General features: G+C 34.4%; 2 protein-coding genes and 2 long non-coding RNA genes across 4 annotated transcripts in view; 3 read left to right on the forward strand and 1 right to left on the reverse strand.

The window, feature by feature from the left end:
* Positions 1-16,319, forward strand: part of LOC140754696 (histone-lysine N-methyltransferase SETMAR-like) — a 302,676-nt gene that overhangs the window by 38,460 nt on the left and 247,897 nt on the right. The window lies entirely within an intron of this gene.
* The window catches only part of LOC140754694 (uncharacterized), a 28,923-nt gene that overhangs the window by 9,963 nt on the left and 2,641 nt on the right, over positions 1-16,319 (reverse strand). The gene's annotated exons all lie outside the window — the stretch shown is intronic.
* On the forward strand, positions 668-6,589 carry LOC140754735 (uncharacterized). The gene is made up of 3 exons (XR_012103696.1): positions 668-4,169; positions 4,263-6,043; positions 6,384-6,589. It is a non-coding gene; the product is annotated as an uncharacterized LOC140754735 (long non-coding RNA).
* LOC140754734 (uncharacterized) lies at positions 8,676-14,611 on the forward strand. Its single transcript, XR_012103695.1, has 3 exons — positions 8,676-12,191; positions 12,285-14,065; positions 14,406-14,611. It is a non-coding gene; the product is annotated as an uncharacterized LOC140754734 (long non-coding RNA).

Below are 16,319 nucleotides of genomic sequence, written 5' to 3' on the forward strand. Positions count from 1 at the left end.
ATTTAATCTACTCTACATAAAATTGGAATTTCACCTGAAGTCCCCTGAAGACTAATTTGTAACTCATCATTCCGTGAGCACCCCCTTCCAACCAGAATACGGCAGCGCTTAACGCTCCTATATTTTCTTAAAATAGGTAGGTGAAACATATACCGTGAAATCCAATTTTAAAATTGAAAAGGGTTTATAAAATTGATCATTGGTTCAACACTTTCTCTCCACACCTATGACAATAGTATTCAATAGAAAACCACCCTTTCCAATTCGCCTGATTACCTCGTAGGTGATAAGCCGCCTTGTGTCGTCGTGAGGGCGGAGGGCGAAGGGCGGAGGGCGGAGGTCATATCACACGTTAAAATACATGCAAATAATATAATTTCAGTTTAGAAATAATTGAAAAAGCGAGCTTAATTTGAAATTCAATTTCAATTTAAATTTACCACATTATAATCGACATGATTAGCTCTACCATAACTCTATACGGAACTCTACAATAGTATTTCGATAAGGTCCTAATAAATTCATAAAAAATCAAATTATTCTATTGTTATTATTTTATTTGAATATGATAGCATGATTTTCTACGTTATTAAAATAAACTACTCGTAAAATTAATTATAGTAAAGTCTTGTCGACCTTACGTGTTCTTAAAAATAACTTATCTGGAGGCACGGCAGTGCCTCCGCCAAGTCGAGCCAAAAGAAGCGGCACGGCCGTACCATACTTTTCCCGAAGCAATTCGGCCCATTTTTGACCCCCTGTAACTTCGTTGCATATGAAGCTAGAAGCCTGAATTTTCAGGAGCCAAGCAAGCATTGTATAGACACGGTACATTTCAAATTTCATGCAATTTGAACCAGTAGTTTAAGAATTACAAGTAGTTAAAGTTCGTAATTTTGTCACTCACTCACTGACTGACTGACCGATCATCAAAAGTTTAAGGCACTTCCAGCAGACATAGAACGTTGAAATTGAGGGTACAATTAGTGTTTAGTATATAACTCATGGAAAAACTAAAATATTTTGCAATTTCTGTCCAGTTATCTAGATACACCAACTACATTAAATAACTTTGTATCCTATATAAGTTATATAGGATTACAAAGTTACATTTGCAGTTAATGAATCTGTGTTTCTGTCCGCGAAATGTACGAGTAGTAGGGGAGCCCATGATGTTAAATGGGTAGAAACTCGAGCGTCAATAGGACGTATACGATTGTGTAGATTACACGTTAGAGTGAAGAGAAGGTTGTGTGATATTTTTCGATTCACCGTGGAAATAGCTTCTAGATGATTCGAAAAATGTAAAAAGCAGAGTCAGACATACTCAAGGCGCGGAAGGTTAGTGATAGAGTATATATCTCTGATGCCGGAAATATGTTTATCTGCTGGTTTGCATAGGGGGACAGCCATACGAGAGGTAAAAATGGAAAAAAAGTAACCAGCACATTAGATTTTCAAAGGGGATATGAAGTTACCCCAGATGAGTCCCCCATTCGAAAGACTGACGATTCGATTCGAAAGACTGTCAGTGACTCTTCGAAAATGCAAAAAAAAACGTTATCTTGACACACTCGAGGGCGTAAGATTATTATACAGGAAATTCCAGCTGATGTTTTATGTTGCAGCTGACGATTTAGTGGAGGGGTTTTTTATATTGACGATTTGAAAAAAAAAACAGAATGAGAATATATAAAGAATAATGTATTTTCCATAAAATTTGCCTTTTCCTTTAGTTTGTTGTACACCATTACTTTCCAGGGATCCATGCTAATAAATGGCGCTATCAGATAGTGCATATTTTCTAGCATTATTTCCTTTGTATTAAAAAAAATACCGCACTCGAGTATGTCCAGGTATAGATTTTTTGCAACCTTATTACTCCCTAACGCCGCCCTCAAACCATCAGATTATAAATTTATTGTTTTCAGCATGTAATTAAGCTACTATAGATAATACGATTTTTTATTAATAGTCTGATGGACTTCCCTGGTTGAACCCCCCAAATGGATAGTTTAAGATACTCTATAGGATGTAAGGTATCTCCCATATCTTAATCTGCCGCGTTCGAGTCACTCTCGAAATCCCGTCTTGGGCTCCCCTACTATTATAGGCGACGTCAATTGTTTTTATTCTCGAGATAAAAGACGTTTTCAATTCCAACTTCAATTTAAATTCAATTCAAATAATGGGTGAAGTGCGAATCGAACTCGTACGTACACTGAGGGTTCCGTACCACAAAAATATTTGTTTATTTTATTTTTATTTTTACTAATTGATGTTATAGCAGCCATATAATGCATTGTGAACATTTCAAATGAAAAACGCTAAAAAATAGCAGGTCCTTATATGTTTGTCTCTGTAGTTCCTGGACTAAAAAAGGGTTACGATATCCCGTGCCTGTCGTAAGAAGCGACTACAAGGGGGCTTCCGAAGTTGGGAGTGGCAACAGGGAGCTCGAACCGTCCAATAAGTGTCCCCGGGAAGGACGGCGGTATGTGTAGTCGCATACCGTCGTGAACACCGGATAGTTTAGGAGGAGCGAAAACTGTTCTCCCAGGGCAGAGCTCGATCGAGGCATCGCGCTTAAAGGACTTCTGTTACGTTCAGTCGGAGATCCCGGAGTTCTCCAACAAACGTTGAGGACGGCCACCGGAGGATTTTAGTGCGGCTAAAGTCCCACATAACCCGGCGTCACTCCCACGTCGTCGAGTACCTTTTCAAGATTTCCTCCTTATAAAGAAAAAGAAGGTCCTTGTATGGCAACTCTCCTTTATTTGAAAGTTTTTCTTTTTACTTTTAGTACATATTGTTAAAGCGGCCACCATTATACATATTCCGTAAAAAAAATAAATTTCTATGTATTAAGGTTCCAGAAATAGAGCTCTATGTCAGACAAACGAACGGACAGCTTAGAAATAGGGTTCCGTTTTAAACTTTAGGTATGGAACCCTAAAAAGTTATATAATATCAAAAACATTCCGAATTTCTGACAAATGTCATGAGAAAAAAACTAGATGTTACGGCTAATGTGCCTAAATCAGTTAAAACGCAGATTAGCTTGTCCATTACCTAAAGTACAAAACGAGATTGTATCAATTTTCACCCCTTGACGTCGACCCGTGCATGCCATGATGCGTCGTCGTGTCATGAATTTACGACAAACATTGTATATTTTCACGAAACAATATCGCTTTGCGGCACGATGTCGCTATGTGTCACGATACGTCGTCGTGTCGTAAAAAGGCATGTGTTTTAGCCCTAAGAACAAGTCTGAAAAGATGTTTCGAATTTTAACTACATAGTTAATCTGCATATTTTCTAGCTAATCTTAAGTCTAGTTAATGTGTATGCTAACGTATTCTACAATCTAACGGTAACATACACAATATACAATAACTGTCGTGAGGTTTAGCAACTGTCACCGCATTATAAAATAATAATAAGTTTGTTTCCAAGGAAACAAGTGTTTAGGCAAAGGAGATGTTTCATTTTCGGCCATCTTATGTACATTATAACTAAAAAACACGAATAATTTGCATAATTGAAGAAAAATACACATATATTTTGATAACCTAAAGTATTCGTGTTTAAAAATATTTAAAATAAGCAATCCTCATTGAAATATTAAATATGGCGGAATACTGTCAATGTCAAGTTTTCAAAACTGTCGATGTCGGGAACCTATGTGTACCCCACACATAGGTTACTATACTCTTTGGATGTCGGTAATTCTGTATTTCGCTGTTTTTGTCGTAAAGTTATTGTTACCTTAGTACTTTACAACCTGGCTTTTGTTTTGGGTATCCCCTCATTATTTCTGAACTTAATTAATTATTTATAATAATAATAACAAAACCACCTTTTAAATAGTATCTGGTTTTATAGATGTAAGTGACATGTCAAATTAAAAAAGAAGAAGTTGTCAATTTGATATGCGTAAAAGTGGATATATACATATTATAATAGTGGACTCCAATGTAAACGTTGAATAAATATGTAGGTACTGATGAGAAGATTCCATTTTAATCCTGAATATGTTTCTGCTCTGTGCTGCTTACGATTATTGTGATTCTACCTTACTTGTTTACCCAGCTTATGTTTTATGGACTCTTGTGATTTTCGTGCGATCGCTGTGGATTGTGTTGACAAGGATTCAATATCATCAGGTAAAATATACATCAGTTGTTGTATTAATCGTGAAATAATCGTAAATAATTTTAAACTACAGAAGCTAATCTTTTTACATTTCTCTTTTTTAGATAATTACATTAGCAAGACATGGACATTCTTGGGATGACAAAATAATCAGTTATTATTGCAACTGCATCGCTGGGCAACGAACCGTACTCGTAGGTAGTTGCGCTCACATTATGCCCATTGTTTGATGTTTGGGCTGAGCTCGTCACAGGATGAAAATATTGATAAGGGAAGATATTTAAAATGAATAAATAATGTATTTAAGTGAAGAGTAAGTAAAATATGATCAAATGTGTACTTAAAGTTGTTTTATTTACACACTTAAATGTTTTAACTAAAATAAATTGGTATAGAAGTACATATTTTGGTATGTTTGTTTTAAGTCAAGATTTATGAAAGTAAATATAATTAATGTTTATCAAATATAGGCCTTGTTTCTCAATTCACACAATACAATGTTTATATATCTACGCCCATTCGCGTAAAAAAATATATTAAAAAGTATATAATGTATATAGTAAGTTAAAATAGAATGACAGATGACATTATTACGGTAATCACTACCGCCATGATGTTTTTCCACTGTTGTGTTGCAAGTTTAAGTGTAAATCATTGTTTTTTAACAATTAAACGAACATGATTTGAAGAAAATTAACCCCCTTCTTTGCAAGTTTTCTTAATTTTTAATATAGTCTACAAAAGGTGGCCGGGAGCCCATACATTTTGAAACATCTCCTTTCGGCCTTATTGAGCATAAATAAATGTCTATGAAAATATTTTTTATATGTAAGCACATAAAAAATTATAATGTTCACAATAGAAAATCCCTAATAACTTCTAAACGGATTACCCTAATTACACAATTCCTTTTGCCCTATCCGTTTTAGACATAAACCTACCAAATGGCATTAAAGACAAACCAATATATATACGAACAAAAAATCATGTTTTCAACTTACGTAATATTAGGTACGTAACATTTCAACGCAATATTACAAAAATTTAGTTAAGTTCGTTTCAAATGATTCGAAATAGGAAACTGTTATATAAATCGAGCTTAGATATCCACTTTATAACATATTCTTGCCATGATCACCAAAAATATCAGCTCCTAGTGGCTTGATAATTGATAGCTATAAAAAAACGAAAATCCACAGTTTAACGTTGAATTTAAACAACCGTCCATTGCACAATTAGGGTATTTTATTTTGCTCCATTGCTTGTACAAAACAGTTACAAACGCGTGTCAGAAATGAACTGACAGTCGCGCACGTATGCGCTCGAGTCCCCCCGAGATAACGAGTCGGTAAGTGGTGTCTACGTGTGCGTTACTTCAGCCCACTTTGTATGAAGATTTACTTCTGTTAGTTTTTATTTTGTGTTAGTACCTACCCGGAAAATACGTGGAAATTATTATAAGAAACCTTTTTAATATAAATAATTTTAAGTATGAATTTGTTAGCGGTGAGTAAACTTACTGAAAAAGGATTTACTGTTAATTTTGAAAAACGGTTGCACTATTAGTAACTCTATGGATATTATCATCGCAACTGGCCACAACGTAAATGGTATATATAAATTTAAACAATTTGTCAAATCACCGATATGTAATTTGACAATGTCAAATAAATATTGGCATAGAAGACTAGCCCATATTAATCCGGAATATATGCGAATTTTAAAGAATATTATGACTGGTCTTGATAATGTGAACATTACCGACGGATATGACGACTAGTAAGAAACCATTTCCAAACCTCTGAACGCGAACGAACGATATACTGGAGATCGTACATACAGATTTATGTAGTCCCATGGAAGCTAGTTCACTCAACGGTTCAAGGTACATGTTATTATTTATCGACTATTATTCTCGAATGACACGATGAATGTTTATTTTCTAAAACATAAGAGTGAGTCTTTAAGAAATTTAAAAAATATAAAGTGTTGAAAAAGGAACTAGCAAGTCGAACAAATGTATGAGATCAGATGGTGGGACGACATTTTGTAATAGAGCTTTCAATATTTTCTTATCAACAAATGGAATTCTACATTAGAAGGCGATACTGTATACCCCTAAACAAATTGTTGTGGTTGAAACAGCTAACAGAACTATTATTGTATATGCGACAAGTCTAAAACTGATGTTATCATTATTAAATAAATATTTCATTTCATTTCAGAAGTCAGAAGTCTATTATAAATTGAAACTAATTTGAGCAAGAGCAGTAAATACTGTGGTTTATATCAAAAACCGGAGTCCGACGAAGTCAGTGAAAGATTACCAATGATTTTTGTCGGATATTCAGAAGAAAGTAAGGGATGTCGATTATTTAATACGAAGACACGTTAAATCCCAATAAATAAATAAATAAATAAATCACAATCAGTAGAGATGTTTTAGAATGTTTTTCCTGAGGATAACGGGCATAATTTCAGTTGTCAAAATAGTAACTTTTTTAGATTTAATTTATTGTCATGTTCGAATGAAAGTGATGATGAATGGCAAGATTATTTACATAACTACAAAGACTACCTAAACAATTTAATTGCCTTTAAAAAATCTGTTGTTGAGATTCAACTAGTGGAAGGTACCGGAAAGGAAAAGAGTAGAAATATCTACAAAAAGGAATGAGATGCCATCAAAAACAATGCTTGTAAAAAAATCCAAGTCTCGCCATTCAATTCTTCTACCGTAAAAAGTCTTGAGATCTATGTAATACCAAGCCGGTAATGTATGCAGTCCCTACTTAAGAGACCTTCTGTCTTAAGGTATTATCTCACTATCTAACCTAACAACATCTTATGGGACCATACCAATTTTAAAAATATTTTATGTTCTAAATAAATTGACGTGGCAATCGTACTTGTGTGATGCGATATGATAAGATGAAAACACAATGTGACTTGCAGTACGATTGCCACGTTAATTTATTTAGAACATAAAATATTTTTAAAATTGGTATGGTCCCATGAGATGTTGTTAGGTTAGATAGTGAGATAATACCTTAAGACAGAAGGTCTCTTAAGTAGGGACTGCATACATTACCGGCTTGGTATTACATAGATCTCAAGACTTTTTACGGTAGAAGAATTGAATGGCGAGACTTGGATTTTTTTACAAGCATTGTTTTTGATGGCATGTGTATATTTCCTTATAAAAACCTCATTTTTACTTGCTGTTATTAAACTAAGTATGTTTCATTCATGGACTCCATATTTTTATTATACGCCTTAGTCTAAAGTTTTAATGTGGTAGAACCCTTTCTGGATCGACTCCGGTGGCACCACCACCACACCTTTTTCTACCTAATAACAGCAGTGTTAGGCGCTGCTGTGTTCCGGTTTGAAGAGTGTGGTAAAGGAGACAGATTTTTCTGAGGCGTTCCAGCTTAGTCCTCGGGTAGCGGCGCATCTGTGGCCGACCTCAGCTAGGAATATCTAATCCTATCTGGGGTCGATTAAAGATGTCGGCAGGACGGCTATAATATAGGATTAGCAGGCGAGTATGAAGTCCACCTGATGGTAAGTGGCTACTGTCGCCCATAGATACCTGTAACCAACTTCGTATAGAACAACTTCAACTGAAACAGACCACAGTTACTCTTGACTAAGGACTGAGATGGTGAGCTCAAATAAATTTATTCACTTAATTAATTCTTAGCCTGTGTTAATAGCTAATAAACACACGGTAATCACTCCATAACGCAGCCACCCTTCGTAGGGCGGAGGGCAGTTATTAGATTAGCCTCACGGTGACACGGCATCTGATCCCTCCGCGATGTTTAAAGAGGTGTGAAGAGGTATTTTAAGGGAGGGATAATAGAGGATTTTCTCATACGCATGAAGGGATACGTTTTATAGGTAATAATCAAGTTTTCCGTATCTTAAACAGTATTTGATTTATGATTTATGGATGAAAGAGCACGAAATAAGAATTCGAAGCTTTTGTTTGTAATATAAAAATATGTTATCTACCCCTAAGATTTTACAGGCCTACGATTATAAAATAGGTAAATACTACTCTGATATATTTATTTACTTAATTTGCTAAATAGATATAGGTACCCATGTAGTCATTTGTGTGAGGACGGACTAGCCCAACGTGAAAGATATACCTACCTACTCGTATCTAAAATATCATTTTTATCTCTTATGTCTATTATAAATCACGTATGACCACTGAAAGTGAAGTAAAGTAATATTTAACATTTTTCTTTTTGCGTCGGAATCGTCTCTTAAAAAGACTAAACTACTGACTGATTTAAGAATAATTTGTAGTAGGTACTTAAGTCAATAAATAGTATTGATTATTCAGTACTAATGTAGCATTCGTTTTGTTCCTTTCTCTTCTTTATTTTGTATACTCGGAATAATGAACCAAAATTTTTTGATACACATTTTAATTCATATACAATTTTAAAAAGATTAGCTTTCTAGTCTTGGTAAAAATACCGGAAAATGGTTGCTTTAAATATTGATATCTGGAGGCACGGCAGTGCCTCCGCCAAGTCGAGCCAAAAGAAGCGGCACGGCCGTACCATACTTTTCCCGAAGCAATTCGGCCCATTTTTGACCCCCTGTAACTTCGTTGCATATGAAGCTAGAAGCCTGAATTTTCAGGAGCCAAGCAAGCATTGTATAGACACGGTACATTTCAAATTTCATGCAATTTGAACCAGTAGTTTAAGAATTACAAGTAGTTAAAGTTCGTAATTTTGTCACTCACTCACTGACTGACTGACCGATCATCAAAAGTTTAAGGCACTTCCAGCAGACATAGAACGTTGAAATTGAGGGTACAATTAGTGTTTAGTATATAACTCATGGAAAAACTAAAATATTTTGCAATTTCTGTCCAGTTATCTAGATACACCAACTACATTAAATAACTTTGTATCCTATATAAGTTATATAGGATTACAAAGTTACATTTGCAGTTAATGAATCTGTGTTTCTGTCCGCGAAATGTACGAGTAGTAGGGGAGCCCATGATGTTAAATGGGTAGAAACTCGAGCGTCAATAGGACGTATACGATTGTGTAGATTACACGTTAGAGTGAAGAGAAGGTTGTGTGATATTTTTCGATTCACCGTGGAAATAGCTTCTAGATGATTCGAAAAATGTAAAAAGCAGAGTCAGACATACTCAAGGCGCGGAAGGTTAGTGATAGAGTATATATCTCTGATGCCGGAAATATGTTTATCTGCTGGTTTGCATAGGGGGACAGCCATACGAGAGGTAAAAATGGAAAAAAAGTAACCAGCACATTAGATTTTCAAAGGGGATATGAAGTTACCCCAGATGAGTCCCCCATTCGAAAGACTGACGATTCGATTCGAAAGACTGTCAGTGACTCTTCGAAAATGCAAAAAAAAACGTTATCTTGACACACTCGAGGGCGTAAGATTATTATACAGGAAATTCCAGCTGATGTTTTATGTTGCAGCTGACGATTTAGTGGAGGGGTTTTTTATATTGACGATTTGAAAAAAAAAACAGAATGAGAATATATAAAGAATAATGTATTTTCCATAAAATTTGCCTTTTCCTTTAGTTTGTTGTACACCATTACTTTCCAGGGATCCATGCTAATAAATGGCGCTATCAGATAGTGCATATTTTCTAGCATTATTTCCTTTGTATTAAAAAAAATACCGCACTCGAGTATGTCCAGGTATAGATTTTTTGCAACCTTATTACTCCCTAACGCCGCCCTCAAACCATCAGATTATAAATTTATTGTTTTCAGCATGTAATTAAGCTACTATAGATAATACGATTTTTTATTAATAGTCTGATGGACTTCCCTGGTTGAACCCCCCAAATGGATAGTTTAAGATACTCTATAGGATGTAAGGTATCTCCCATATCTTAATCTGCCGCGTTCGAGTCACTCTCGAAATCCCGTCTTGGGCTCCCCTACTATTATAGGCGACGTCAATTGTTTTTATTCTCGAGATAAAAGACGTTTTCAATTCCAACTTCAATTTAAATTCAATTCAAATAATGGGTGAAGTGCGAATCGAACTCGTACGTACACTGAGGGTTCCGTACCACAAAAATATTTGTTTATTTTATTTTTATTTTTACTAATTGATGTTATAGCAGCCATATAATGCATTGTGAACATTTCAAATGAAAAACGCTAAAAAATAGCAGGTCCTTATATGTTTGTCTCTGTAGTTCCTGGACTAAAAAAGGGTTACGATATCCCGTGCCTGTCGTAAGAAGCGACTACAAGGGGGCTTCCGAAGTTGGGAGTGGCAACAGGGAGCTCGAACCGTCCAATAAGTGTCCCCGGGAAGGACGGCGGTATGTGTAGTCGCATACCGTCGTGAACACCGGATAGTTTAGGAGGAGCGAAAACTGTTCTCCCAGGGCAGAGCTCGATCGAGGCATCGCGCTTAAAGGACTTCTGTTACGTTCAGTCGGAGATCCCGGAGTTCTCCAACAAACGTTGAGGACGGCCACCGGAGGATTTTAGTGCGGCTAAAGTCCCACATAACCCGGCGTCACTCCCACGTCGTCGAGTACCTTTTCAAGATTTCCTCCTTATAAAGAAAAAGAAGGTCCTTGTATGGCAACTCTCCTTTATTTGAAAGTTTTTCTTTTTACTTTTAGTACATATTGTTAAAGCGGCCACCATTATACATATTCCGTAAAAAAAATAAATTTCTATGTATTAAGGTTCCAGAAATAGAGCTCTATGTCAGACAAACGAACGGACAGCTTAGAAATAGGGTTCCGTTTTAAACTTTAGGTATGGAACCCTAAAAAGTTATATAATATCAAAAACATTCCGAATTTCTGACAAATGTCATGAGAAAAAAACTAGATGTTACGGCTAATGTGCCTAAATCAGTTAAAACGCAGATTAGCTTGTCCATTACCTAAAGTACAAAACGAGATTGTATCAATTTTCACCCCTTGACGTCGACCCGTGCATGCCATGATGCGTCGTCGTGTCATGAATTTACGACAAACATTGTATATTTTCACGAAACAATATCGCTTTGCGGCACGATGTCGCTATGTGTCACGATACGTCGTCGTGTCGTAAAAAGGCATGTGTTTTAGCCCTAAGAACAAGTCTGAAAAGATGTTTCGAATTTTAACTACATAGTTAATCTGCATATTTTCTAGCTAATCTTAAGTCTAGTTAATGTGTATGCTAACGTATTCTACAATCTAACGGTAACATACACAATATACAATAACTGTCGTGAGGTTTAGCAACTGTCACCGCATTATAAAATAATAATAAGTTTGTTTCCAAGGAAACAAGTGTTTAGGCAAAGGAGATGTTTCATTTTCGGCCATCTTATGTACATTATAACTAAAAAACACGAATAATTTGCATAATTGAAGAAAAATACACATATATTTTGATAACCTAAAGTATTCGTGTTTAAAAATATTTAAAATAAGCAATCCTCATTGAAATATTAAATATGGCGGAATACTGTCAATGTCAAGTTTTCAAAACTGTCGATGTCGGGAACCTATGTGTACCCCACACATAGGTTACTATACTCTTTGGATGTCGGTAATTCTGTATTTCGCTGTTTTTGTCGTAAAGTTATTGTTACCTTAGTACTTTACAACCTGGCTTTTGTTTTGGGTATCCCCTCATTATTTCTGAACTTAATTAATTATTTATAATAATAATAACAAAACCACCTTTTAAATAGTATCTGGTTTTATAGATGTAAGTGACATGTCAAATTAAAAAAGAAGAAGTTGTCAATTTGATATGCGTAAAAGTGGATATATACATATTATAATAGTGGACTCCAATGTAAACGTTGAATAAATATGTAGGTACTGATGAGAAGATTCCATTTTAATCCTGAATATGTTTCTGCTCTGTGCTGCTTACGATTATTGTGATTCTACCTTACTTGTTTACCCAGCTTATGTTTTATGGACTCTTGTGATTTTCGTGCGATCGCTGTGGATTGTGTTGACAAGGATTCAATATCATCAGGTAAAATATACATCAGTTGTTGTATTAATCGTGAAATAATCGTAAATAATTTTAAACTACAGAAGCTAATCTTTTTACATTTCTCTTTTTTAGATAATTACATTAGCAAGACATGGACATTCTTGGGATGACAAAATAATCAGTTATTATTGCAACTGCATCGCTGGGCAACGAACCGTACTCGTAGGTAGTTGCGCTCACATTATGCCCATTGTTTGATGTTTGGGCTGAGCTCGTCACAGGATGAAAATATTGATAAGGGAAGATATTTAAAATGAATAAATAATGTATTTAAGTGAAGAGTAAGTAAAATATGATCAAATGTGTACTTAAAGTTGTTTTATTTACACACTTAAATGTTTTAACTAAAATAAATTGGTATAGAAGTACATATTTTGGTATGTTTGTTTTAAGTCAAGATTTATGAAAGTAAATATAATTAATGTTTATCAAATATAGGCCTTGTTTCTCAATTCACACAATACAATGTTTATATATCTACGCCCATTCGCGTAAAAAAATATATTAAAAAGTATATAATGTATATAGTAAGTTAAAATAGAATGACAGATGACATTATTACGGTAATCACTACCGCCATGATGTTTTTCCACTGTTGTGTTGCAAGTTTAAGTGTAAATCATTGTTTTTTAACAATTAAACGAACATGATTTGAAGAAAATTAACCCCCTTCTTTGCAAGTTTTCTTAATTTTTAATATAGTCTACAAAAGGTGGCCGGGAGCCCATACATTTTGAAACATCTCCTTTCGGCCTTATTGAGCATAAATAAATGTCTATGAAAATATTTTTTATATGTAAGCACATAAAAAATTATAATGTTCACAATAGAAAATCCCTAATAACTTCTAAACGGATTACCCTAATTACACAATTCCTTTTGCCCTATCCGTTTTAGACATAAACCTACCAAATGGCATTAAAGACAAACCAATATATATACGAACAAAAAATCATGTTTTCAACTTACGTAATATTAGGTACGTAACATTTCAACGCAATATTACAAAAATTTAGTTAAGTTCGTTTCAAATGATTCGAAATAGGAAACTGTTATATAAATCGAGCTTAGATATCCACTTTATAACATATTCTTGCCATGATCACCAAAAATATCAGCTCCTAGTGGCTTGATAATTGATAGCTATAAAAAAACGAAAATCCACAGTTTAACGTTGAATTTAAACAACCGTCCATTGCACAATTAGGGTATTTTATTTTGCTCCATTGCTTGTACAAAACAGTTACAAACGCGTGTCAGAAATGAACTGACAGTCGCGCACGTATGCGCTCGAGTCCCCCCGAGATAACGAGTCGGTAAGTGGTGTCTACGTGTGCGTTACTTCAGCCCACTTTGTATGAAGATTTACTTCTGTTAGTTTTTATTTTGTGTTAGTACCTACCCGGAAAATACGTGGAAATTATTATAAGAAACCTTTTTAATATAAATAATTTTAAGTATGAATTTGTTAGCGGTGAGTAAACTTACTGAAAAAGGATTTACTGTTAATTTTGAAAAACGGTTGCACTATTAGTAACTCTATGGATATTATCATCGCAACTGGCCACAACGTAAATGGTATATATAAATTTAAACAATTTGTCAAATCACCGATATGTAATTTGACAATGTCAAATAAATATTGGCATAGAAGACTAGCCCATATTAATCCGGAATATATGCGAATTTTAAAGAATATTATGACTGGTCTTGATAATGTGAACATTACCGACGGATATGACGACTAGTAAGAAACCATTTCCAAACCTCTGAACGCGAACGAACGATATACTGGAGATCGTACATACAGATTTATGTAGTCCCATGGAAGCTAGTTCACTCAACGGTTCAAGGTACATGTTATTATTTATCGACTATTATTCTCGAATGACACGATGAATGTTTATTTTCTAAAACATAAGAGTGAGTCTTTAAGAAATTTAAAAAATATAAAGTGTTGAAAAAGGAACTAGCAAGTCGAACAAATGTATGAGATCAGATGGTGGGACGACATTTTGTAATAGAGCTTTCAATATTTTCTTATCAACAAATGGAATTCTACATTAGAAGGCGATACTGTATACCCCTAAACAAATTGTTGTGGTTGAAACAGCTAACAGAACTATTATTGTATATGCGACAAGTCTAAAACTGATGTTATCATTATTAAATAAATATTTCATTTCATTTCAGAAGTCAGAAGTCTATTATAAATTGAAACTAATTTGAGCAAGAGCAGTAAATACTGTGGTTTATATCAAAAACCGGAGTCCGACGAAGTCAGTGAAAGATTACCAATGATTTTTGTCGGATATTCAGAAGAAAGTAAGGGATGTCGATTATTTAATACGAAGACACGTTAAATCCCAATAAATAAATAAATAAATAAATCACAATCAGTAGAGATGTTTTAGAATGTTTTTCCTGAGGATAACGGGCATAATTTCAGTTGTCAAAATAGTAACTTTTTTAGATTTAATTTATTGTCATGTTCGAATGAAAGTGATGATGAATGGCAAGATTATTTACATAACTACAAAGACTACCTAAACAATTTAATTGCCTTTAAAAAATCTGTTGTTGAGATTCAACTAGTGGAAGGTACCGGAAAGGAAAAGAGTAGAAATATCTACAAAAAGGAATGAGATGCCATCAAAAACAATGCTTGTAAAAAAATCCAAGTCTCGCCATTCAATTCTTCTACCGTAAAAAGTCTTGAGATCTATGTAATACCAAGCCGGTAATGTATGCAGTCCCTACTTAAGAGACCTTCTGTCTTAAGGTATTATCTCACTATCTAACCTAACAACATCTTATGGGACCATACCAATTTTAAAAATATTTTATGTTCTAAATAAATTGACGTGGCAATCGTACTTGTGTGATGCGATATGATAAGATGAAAACACAATGTGACTTGCAGTACGATTGCCACGTTAATTTATTTAGAACATAAAATATTTTTAAAATTGGTATGGTCCCATGAGATGTTGTTAGGTTAGATAGTGAGATAATACCTTAAGACAGAAGGTCTCTTAAGTAGGGACTGCATACATTACCGGCTTGGTATTACATAGATCTCAAGACTTTTTACGGTAGAAGAATTGAATGGCGAGACTTGGATTTTTTTACAAGCATTGTTTTTGATGGCATAATTTTATTTTAGGCTAGGCAGTTTGGTTTACGACAGATTTGCGTTCATTTTATTCTAATCATCAGGTTATATTATTAGGTCTGGGTGCCAAAATAATTGTAAATAGGTGCCTATTCAAACGCCTTAGAATGTTTAGTTATACAAATCTGTCTGATCTCACCGTTCTTATTATCGGAAGAAAGTATTAGTAGGCTTTACGTAACAACACCGACATACAATGCAAACAACGTAAGTTGTGGGTTCACTTCCTGCGTCGGAACTTCGGAAGTGTTCAAAGATCATAATGGGATAATGCGAAAGTGTACAAATATATTGGTAGCTGTTAGTTTGTAAACGGAAGGATTATTCATAATCAACAACTTTTTGCAGTAAGCACTACTTCAATAAAAAGGAATTTCGTCGGTTTCTCTTTTAACGTTAATATTCAAGTGATGATAATGTTTTAATGTGTTTTTAGTTGTAAGAAGTGTTAGATAATGTAACATTAACTTAACAAGTAATAAAATTAAGAAATGGTGACCAAAAAGGGAACCTAGGAAAATGCTGTTTATTTACTTACGTTGGTAGGTAGGACTCTGAATGTTTTTCTTTTTAACGTAGAAGGAATTACGATTCTCCAGAGGCCATTACAAAAAATATTTATTGGCGTTTCGTAGTTTAGTTAGATAAAGCCATAGGTGTAAAAAAATCCCTTCAAAAGAAAAATTGTATAAAAAGCCTTATCAAGAACTAATTTTAACAATAATGTTTAATGAGACAAAGATATTTGCAATAACGGTGATTTCGACAATTTATTCATCATTTTTTTTGAAGGAGTGATTTTTGCATTTCTTTTCAGCAACTATTAACACTTTACTTATAACTTTAATTATTAAAATCTATCTGATCTGACCGCTCTACTTCATCGGAAGAAAGTATTAGCAGAGCTTTACGCGACAACACCAGCAAGTATC

The sequence above is a fragment of the Epargyreus clarus genome, unplaced genomic scaffold (assembly GCF_041222505.1).
Source record: "Epargyreus clarus isolate Ecla_fem2 unplaced genomic scaffold, WU_Ecla_fem_2.2 ptg000031l, whole genome shotgun sequence".
Classification (NCBI taxonomy): Eukaryota; Metazoa; Arthropoda; class Insecta; order Lepidoptera; family Hesperiidae; genus Epargyreus; species Epargyreus clarus.